The following is an 8,453-nucleotide window of genomic DNA, read 5'->3' on the forward strand; positions in this document are numbered from 1 at the left end:
GTTCCGAAGTTATGTTCCTCCACAAAACAAACTCCAACCGCTAGGCGGAACCAGCACAAAAAAGAAACAAAATAGGCACCCAGTTTCCTCGTAAAGTCAAGTGAATGTTCAGTGAGTCAGGCCCACTCGGCTGCTACATGAGTGCAAAATATGTCCTAATCACCCAACCAATATGAGGCTCAAGAACAAAGAACGTGCAGATTCATCCACAAACTGTCCTGAAGAAGTGTTACTCCACAATACATCCTCCAGCCACTAGGTGGAATTAGCACAAAAAGAAACAAAGAAGGCACCCAGATTCCTTGGACAGTCAAGTGAATGTTCAGAGAGTCAGGCTCACTTGGCTGCATATAGAGCATCACACAATGACTTACTCATTCTATTGACTCTATGAAGGACATCGCTTGCTGTGGGAATGTAAATATTTTGTGGCCATCCTTAATATCTGTTTTTAACTTGGCCGCGAACATCAGTGCAAAAGCGAACTTCCGTTGATGTAAGAGTTTCTTGCATTCCTTGAATCGATCGCGTTTCCCTCTAGTCAAATTCGCAAAGTCTGGGAACAAGAAAATGTTGTGGTTCTTCCAAGAAAGCTTTCCTTTACTCCTCGTCTCACGCAACACAAGATCTTTATCGGATGATCTCAGAAATTTGGCCAGAATTGATTGGGGCCTGTCTCCCTCCACGAATTTCCGAGCCGGAACTTTGTGAGCTTGCTCGAGTTACAGTTTATGGCCTGTTGTGTCAAGCAGACTCGGGAAGAGCTCGTCTAGGAATTTCAACATATCTCGGCTTTCCTCGTCCTCAGGAATTACAACAATTCAAATGTTGTTTCACCATTTACGATTCTGAAGGTCTTTCAAATTTTCCCAAACTCGCTTCAAGTTTTGGTCGTTAGCGGATTAGCAGCTAATTTCCTCTCCGATGACTCCAGATAATCGATCAGTTTCTCAACATCCGACACTCTTGTAACCATCTTAGTAAATGTTATCTCCATGGCAGTGATCAATCAACATTTTACAGCAAGATCCTCCAAGTCAGCAATGACCTCCGCCAGCAGTGCCGACTTGTTCAACAGGTGATGCCGAATCTCTTCCATCACACCATCCAAATTGAGTCCCAGGTCTGTGGCCCTGTCAGGTGCTTCAGCTTGAGCACGTAAGTGTCTTTTAATGTCTCCAGAGCCCGAAGGATTTTGAATTATTTGACATATTATCTTCCTAGAACAGTCAAGAATCAGAGTGTATCGAAGTTTATGACATAAAAAGTATAAAAATTAATGAAGTACGCAGAGCTCACCATTCACTCGTCCGACCCTTGCATGGCACCTCGCAACTCCCCCCTGATCTCAAAATTAAACATTCAATAAAATACTATTTAGCCTGTTGCACATTCGAAAAGTAAAAATAAAATATTCTGATCTATTTCTAATTTTTCAATTGCTAGTTTTGGTCCCCTAATTTGTGTTCCAACCAAGTAAACCATTCATAAATCCATTTAGTTAGACAGTAGATTGCACTTTATAAACCCCACCCCCACACAACTCTAATGTATGGCGGAAGTGAAGTTAGGTCAGTTAAGCAGTTTAGAAAATGTATATTGAGATTTAACAGCATAATGCTTGTAGCTACATTAAACTATCTGTTTGTTTGTGTGTCACAGTTAGAGCCTGTGTTAATTTTTATGTTAACATTTTCATTTGTGTATATCGTGATTAATACTTTCTAACAATTCCTTCTATGAAATAGAATATGAATATGATAAAATTACAAAATGATATTGACTGCTAATCATGACAATGGTCTCCACTAGTTATGGTGACATACCTAGCATGGGAGCAGGCCGAGCCAGCCGCAGACTTTTCTCTCTATGTTTTCTCTCCACAGGGTATTCGATTCGACTGGGGCCATCTAACTCTATTATAAGCATCGGGGAAGGTGTTCTTTTCCTTTCCTATTCTTTCAGGGGGAAAAGACCCCACGGACACCACATCCTGTTACATCCTGTTAACATGTGGTAATACGACACGTGGGCTCACCAGCCGCACATGGAAGGTGGTGGGTCCTGCCTCAAAGGGGAGGAGCTCTACAAACATAGTGTCTGGGGCAGAGAGAGCTCTGCTCATGGGAGACGAGGGTCTGCCAACAGGGAGACCGTACCACGGAAAATACATCACAGGGGTTAGTGGAGTAACTGGGACCTGTGGAGCACCTAACCCAGTACAGGGCATATTAGTACCTGTAATGTGTCCGGCTGTGAATTCTTCCACCGAATTCGTGAGCCACAGGTCTAGGGAGGAAGGACATACTGGTTCACGGTACATGAACTCGCAAAGGAGAAGAAGCGCAAGTCTTCACCTCATGGAGGGGAAAGGCGATATATACGCAAGCGATACACCATGTCATCTATTACGTATTACCAAACTTACCTGTTCGTTCCTGACAAAACACGGGATGAAACCAGCTCAACACAGAGATTGTAAAATCTCTCAAAGGTATTGGGTGTTGCCAGTCTGCAGATGTCTGCTAGAGAGGTGCCATTTGCCAGTGCCCATGAGGATGCCACACTCCTTGTAGAGTGTGCTTATAGTAACAAAGGGGCGGGCACGGCCTGTGACTGTTATGCCAAAGAGATGGCATCCATAATCCAGTGGGCAAGCCGAAGCAGACAAAGAGCTGCTCGGAGCATCTACATCTCTGAGCAAAGCACACACTGGACACAGAAATGACAGGGCTGGGTCTGCCTCCTCCCAGGGCAGCACCTGCAGGCTAACCACCTGATCCCTGAAGGGGGTTTTGGGAACCTTGGGCACATAGCCCGGCCGGGGTCTCAGGATCACATAGATATACGACACTTGCCTGGACCGAACTCCAGGCAGGTGTCGCTGATAGAAAATGCTTGCAGGTCCCCAACCCTCCTGATGGAGGTGAGCGCATTCAGGTTGGCCGTCTTTAAGGAGTGGGCTTTCAGCTCGACTGACTCTAGTGGCTCAAACGGGGCCCTCCAAAGGCCCAGGAGGACCACAGAGAGATCCCATGAGGGGAAGAGGCTGGCCTAGGAGGATTCAGCCTCCGGGTGCCTCTGAGGAACCTTATGATCAGGTTGTGCTTGCCTAGGGACTTAATTCAATTCAATTTTATTTGTAGTGCCTTTCACAACACACATCATTTCAAAGCAGCTTTACAGAAGATCAGCATTAACAGATGATAAAACTGTAACGTCTATAAAGTCAATGAATCATCATTGTGTAATTAGATAAAATACGATTCCTAATCGTGTTTAAAAATAATTAAATAATAATTGTATTTACTGTCCACCGCGTCGTGGTGTGCCGCTATGGAGGCCACATATACCTTCCAGGTGGAGGGGGCAGCTGCCCCTCCAGCTTCTCCTGCAGGAAGGAAAGCACTGACTTGATTGCGCATCTCTGGGGGTCTTGTGAACTCGTGAACACGCGGCACTTCAGGGCATAAAGCTACTTCATTGAGGGAGCCCTGGCCTGAGTAAACCTATCTTCCACTGCCGGTGTCAGGCCACTTAGGTCTTCCACGTCCCATCCAAGGGCCAGACATGGAGGTTCCAGCCGTTGCAGGGGGACACCCTCGGTGACCAGACAGGGTATGGGATCTTGAGTCGTGCCGGGGGCAAGACGTGCTGTATTGCCTCCATCTGCTTCTTCACTGCCAAGAACTGCTGGGTAAAGTCCCCGATGGTGTAGCTGAATAGGCCGATCTGGGAGATGGGAGCATTGAGAAAAGAGAATCTTGTCGGCTTCCCTCATCTCAACCAGATTCAGCCACAGGTGGTGCTCCTGGAACACCAAGGTGGACATCACCTGCCCGAGTGCTCATGTCGTAACATGAGGTTGTGGAAAGTATAATAATAAAATATTACAGATGCATATATAGCTATACAAGATCATAAAATGTTGTTTAAAATAGTTAGATGAAGAAAGTGTCACAGAGTGGGACACTGATGAAAATGCATTTCATGTAAATTACCCACATAACTTTGTGTAAATGTTTATAAAAAAAATGAAAATCAAGTGAAATCAATGAAAATATGTGCATATATATATAACTACAGATAAATATATGTAAAAAACACCTTTTGTTCATAAAAAGATAAACACATACCTCTTAAAGTGTACAGTAGATCTTATAGATATTTATAGATATTTTGCAGATTAGTTGCTCGTATTTTCACTCGGATGTTGCATCTTTATATCTGAAGTGTTTTAATTCCTTCCTCATATTATTATTGAGAAAAAGTGAAAAGCACTATACTTTAAAAAGCGCTGTTTCTTCTATCATTTAAACAAAGTAATATTGTTCATGACTTATTCTGCATTTTTATCAGGCGTGACCATTATTCAGCAAGCTGCACTTATTATTAATAAATTATGCAAATAACTATGTACTGCTCACAGCTTCACTGTTTGCTGATTTTATTTATGCTGCTGTTATTGTATTTATTGTAACTTGCAGTTATTTGTCATTTTGTGATTATTCAGAGCTCATCTTATACTAAATATGTTGTTTTTGGTTGTCACCATTATTGTGATTTGTTATGTCAAATGATGAGGTCCACACCAGCAGGGCTGCATTAAGGCACACGGCAGTAGAGAGGGTCGGAAACACCCAAGGGGAGTCACTGAATTTACATTGTATTTTCCCATTTTTTTTCCTGTATGTAAATGTGTTCTGCAGGAAACGCTGATGTAAACACCCCCCCCTGATGTAGAGGGTGCGCAACAGCTAAACCCATCCGTGTAGCGCATGATTATCGAGTGAGAATGTTCTGCTCTAACCCCCAGCCAGCTCTGACGACTGACAGATGCTGAGCAAAACAATAACCCCCAGGGCCCAGGACCACCTTATTGTGGCCATGCATGTGAGAGTTAATGCGCTCATACGGATATGAGCTTTGATGGGTAAGAAATTTCTAAATAAAAGCTATTACATTTTTTCAAAATGAAAGCCAATGTTTTCGCTTACCTTGCAGAGTTTATTGAATTTTTGCTTTGTTAAGGGGACTGCATGGGCATGTTGGAGCCCACCAGGAAAACGCCTGGTGCTCCCGATGGTCAGTCCGCCCCTGCAAAGGGATATAAAACGTTCTGAGATTTAAATGCGAATGCATGGAGGATTCGGTTTCCATCTTCAAGCGCCCCCTGCTGGAATAAAACTTTGTGTATCAAAAGACACAGTCAGTGGGTGACAACATTTGCAATTTCAGTCTTTAGGTCTGTTAACCACAATAAACTTTTGATGTTTTAGAAAACATCACATTATATCACATTAGTACAGTATATCACATTAGTCTCGTGTGCAGTCAGTGAAGATGTTAAAGGTGTCCATATACATTTTCCGTTGAGGAAAGCATTTCAGATGACCAGGTAAGAATTGTAATTTTCTGAAATGGTTAATGTTTTTCTGAAACATCAATCATAATGCTTCATCCCAATGTTTGATATGATATGCAGTGTATACATATTTAGGAGTATGCAAATTAATATAATTTTCTATTTTTCTGTGCATTCATTTGAACTTTTAATATGCACTGTGTAATGTGTTGTACTGAAACATTACACCCCCCCACACACACACAAACAAATATATATATTTTTTTTATATTTTGTACAACAGCACCAATATGCTGCACAGTTTTAATTACTTAACTAGTCTGTGTTTGTGGCATTCCAGACAGGCTGTAATTCTATGTGTCGCTATGGTTAATCTAGCTTTGGCTTCATATGATTTTTTTTTTTAAGTGGAGAAAAAACAGACAAAATTACTAGCCATATTTTGAATCGATTTTACATTTTTGTGTTTATAAAACAGTTATATAAAATCAATCATACTCGCAATCATACCGTTGTACTGAATATCAGAATATCAGCAAATAAGCACAAATTCAAAGGGAGGTTTTGTTTTGTACTTAACGACTTCAAAAAAATGCAAAATGCATTGCAGCACAACTTCTTTACGTTACTATTTGCTCTTAAATAAACAAGTATGTCTTGTACAGACTATTCTCACACTCTGCACTTCCCTCATGTTGTCCTGTAGTGCACCTCACTCCTCAATGACCCGCTCAAACAGGTTTTTACAATAAAATGCATTTTTAGGCATTTGTACCGCACACTGATGACAGTAAAGATAATAATCTTGGGCTGTATGTGTGTTTGTGCATGCGTGAACAAATGCACATTCGTCCGTCTATGTGTGTGTATGCAGCAAAGGGTCAGGGTCAAAGGTAGCTTATAACCCGAGGCAGTAAAAGAGGATTAAGACTGAGATTTGTCAAAATGGGAGGCTGGAGAGGAAATGCCAATCTTAGAAGTGTCAATGCCTATCACTAAAGAGAATATAGTTCAGCTCTGTCAGGTCATAAAACACAGCTTGCAGTACTGTAGATGGTATGTTTGTATGGGGCTTGTTAATCAGCTATAATAACATTCTAACTTCTTTTCCTACAGTACCTACAGTAACGTGTTAATAATTTTTTTATAACAGTAAACCTTAAACTCTGCAGTACATTAATTAAATCTTAAAAACCAGATTTGTCTGAAAGTAACCCAAAACTACAGTAGGAGACAACAGCACAATGTTATAATATGCTGCAATAAAATCTATTTATGAAAAGTATAGAGCTGCTGGCAATAAATATACTGTAAGCGCTATGCTGCACCCCTATAGAATTCCTGGTATTCAGAGGGCTGGAGTGATATATTAAAGCGATATTAAAACAATTGTATACCCCAAAATGATAATTCCCTTATCATTGACTCTTGCGATGGCTCAAACTTGTCAATGAGGTCCAAAACTTTCAAGATCCAAAAGAAAATAAAGGGAGAACACAAGTAATCTATACGACTCAAGGGGGTTTTATCCATGTCTTCTGAAGTGATACAATTGATTTGGGTGAGAAACAGATCAAAATGTAAGTCCTTAAGGAATGAAGTCCTAACATAAATTAATTGATTTTGTTTGAACTATTTATTAAAAGTAATATATTTGTATATTATTGAACTACATTATAGGCTTTGACTTGATCATGGATCTAACAGCATATTTGTAAGGTACCATCATGGTTAAAATCCCATGGACTATCTGTGATGACTTTGTGTACTAAAGTCTGATACCATGGGGGAAATGCTTCTATTTTATATTTTTTTCTCATTTTTATAATTTTTTTGAATTCCAAATTATCAACATAAGTTGGTTCAAATTACATTTTACAGTGTTCATGTTGCTATAGATACTAAAGAATTTAATAATAGTAACAAGTAATATCTGCAACACAGACACTGTCAAAAAGTTAAATGAAAATTGCATGAATTCCATCATTACTATGACTCGAGCTGGCATGGACCTCAAATGTTTGTTCAACAGATGATCCATGTTATCCAACATGATATGAGAATCTTCTGTATCAGTGAAAACTTAACTATAGCTATCACACAGCTGGCGCTGTCTCATCAGACAGTTAGCTTAGCTCTACCTCCAGCGATTAGCACACTGCAATAAAAAAATAAAAGCAACTTCCGTATACTTGAGTTTATCTGTGTTTTGACAGGGGAGGCGATTTCCACATAACAAGAGTAGAAACCACAACCTGTCCAGGGGAATGGATCCACCCTTCTACAGTACGAACAATGACTCTGTTGTCTTCACCTTCTGGATGAAAACCTGTCATTATCCAGGCCAGGTACAAGAACTAACAGCAAACACACTGTGCAGTATCTATAATTCATCATAATGAGTTCACTTTGACTGACAGAGAATGTTTCATAGTGATTACATATTTTAAAAGCAATGTTGTTATCCTCCTGTGTTTATGTACATTACATACAGATGCACTACACAGATTAAGTAAAGGCGACTTATAATTCAACAGAAAATTCTCATGTATGGATATATTGAATGCAATGTTCCAAAAACATAGTGACGTAAGTTAACATATAAAAAATGTATTTGTTGTGATTTTTTGAGAATTTATGTTGAGATTGCATAATAATTTTAAGTTAAGAAAACTCATTTCTAACACGGTGAACCACTGTCCACAATTGAATCAAGTTTATTCAAACTTAAAAAAACTTTTTTTTTGAGTGGTAAGAATTTTTATAGGTTGTCGCACATTTCCCTTGGCCCATTGAGTAGGTTATAGCAAAGACAGATGTCATGTGCATCTTGTTATTGGCAAGCCTTAAAATGCAACACTCAGTTTTATTCAATTTGTTAAATGAAATTCCTGTTCTGACTCTCGATCCACCTTGGCCTAAAAAAAAAGGTTGAACTTGAAGTACTAAATTATTAAATATTTTCTCAGAGCATAAAGTAAACAGGAAACCTTGCAAGTAGGTTCCAAGAAACAGGTGACATAATAAATCATGTCTACAGGTGTCAGTGTTATTTACAGCAGGAGGAAATGTTACTTCAGCCTGTTGT

The sequence above is a fragment of the Xyrauchen texanus genome, chromosome 21, assembly GCF_025860055.1.
Source record: "Xyrauchen texanus isolate HMW12.3.18 chromosome 21, RBS_HiC_50CHRs, whole genome shotgun sequence".
NCBI classification, from domain to species: Eukaryota; Metazoa; Chordata; class Actinopteri; order Cypriniformes; family Catostomidae; genus Xyrauchen; species Xyrauchen texanus.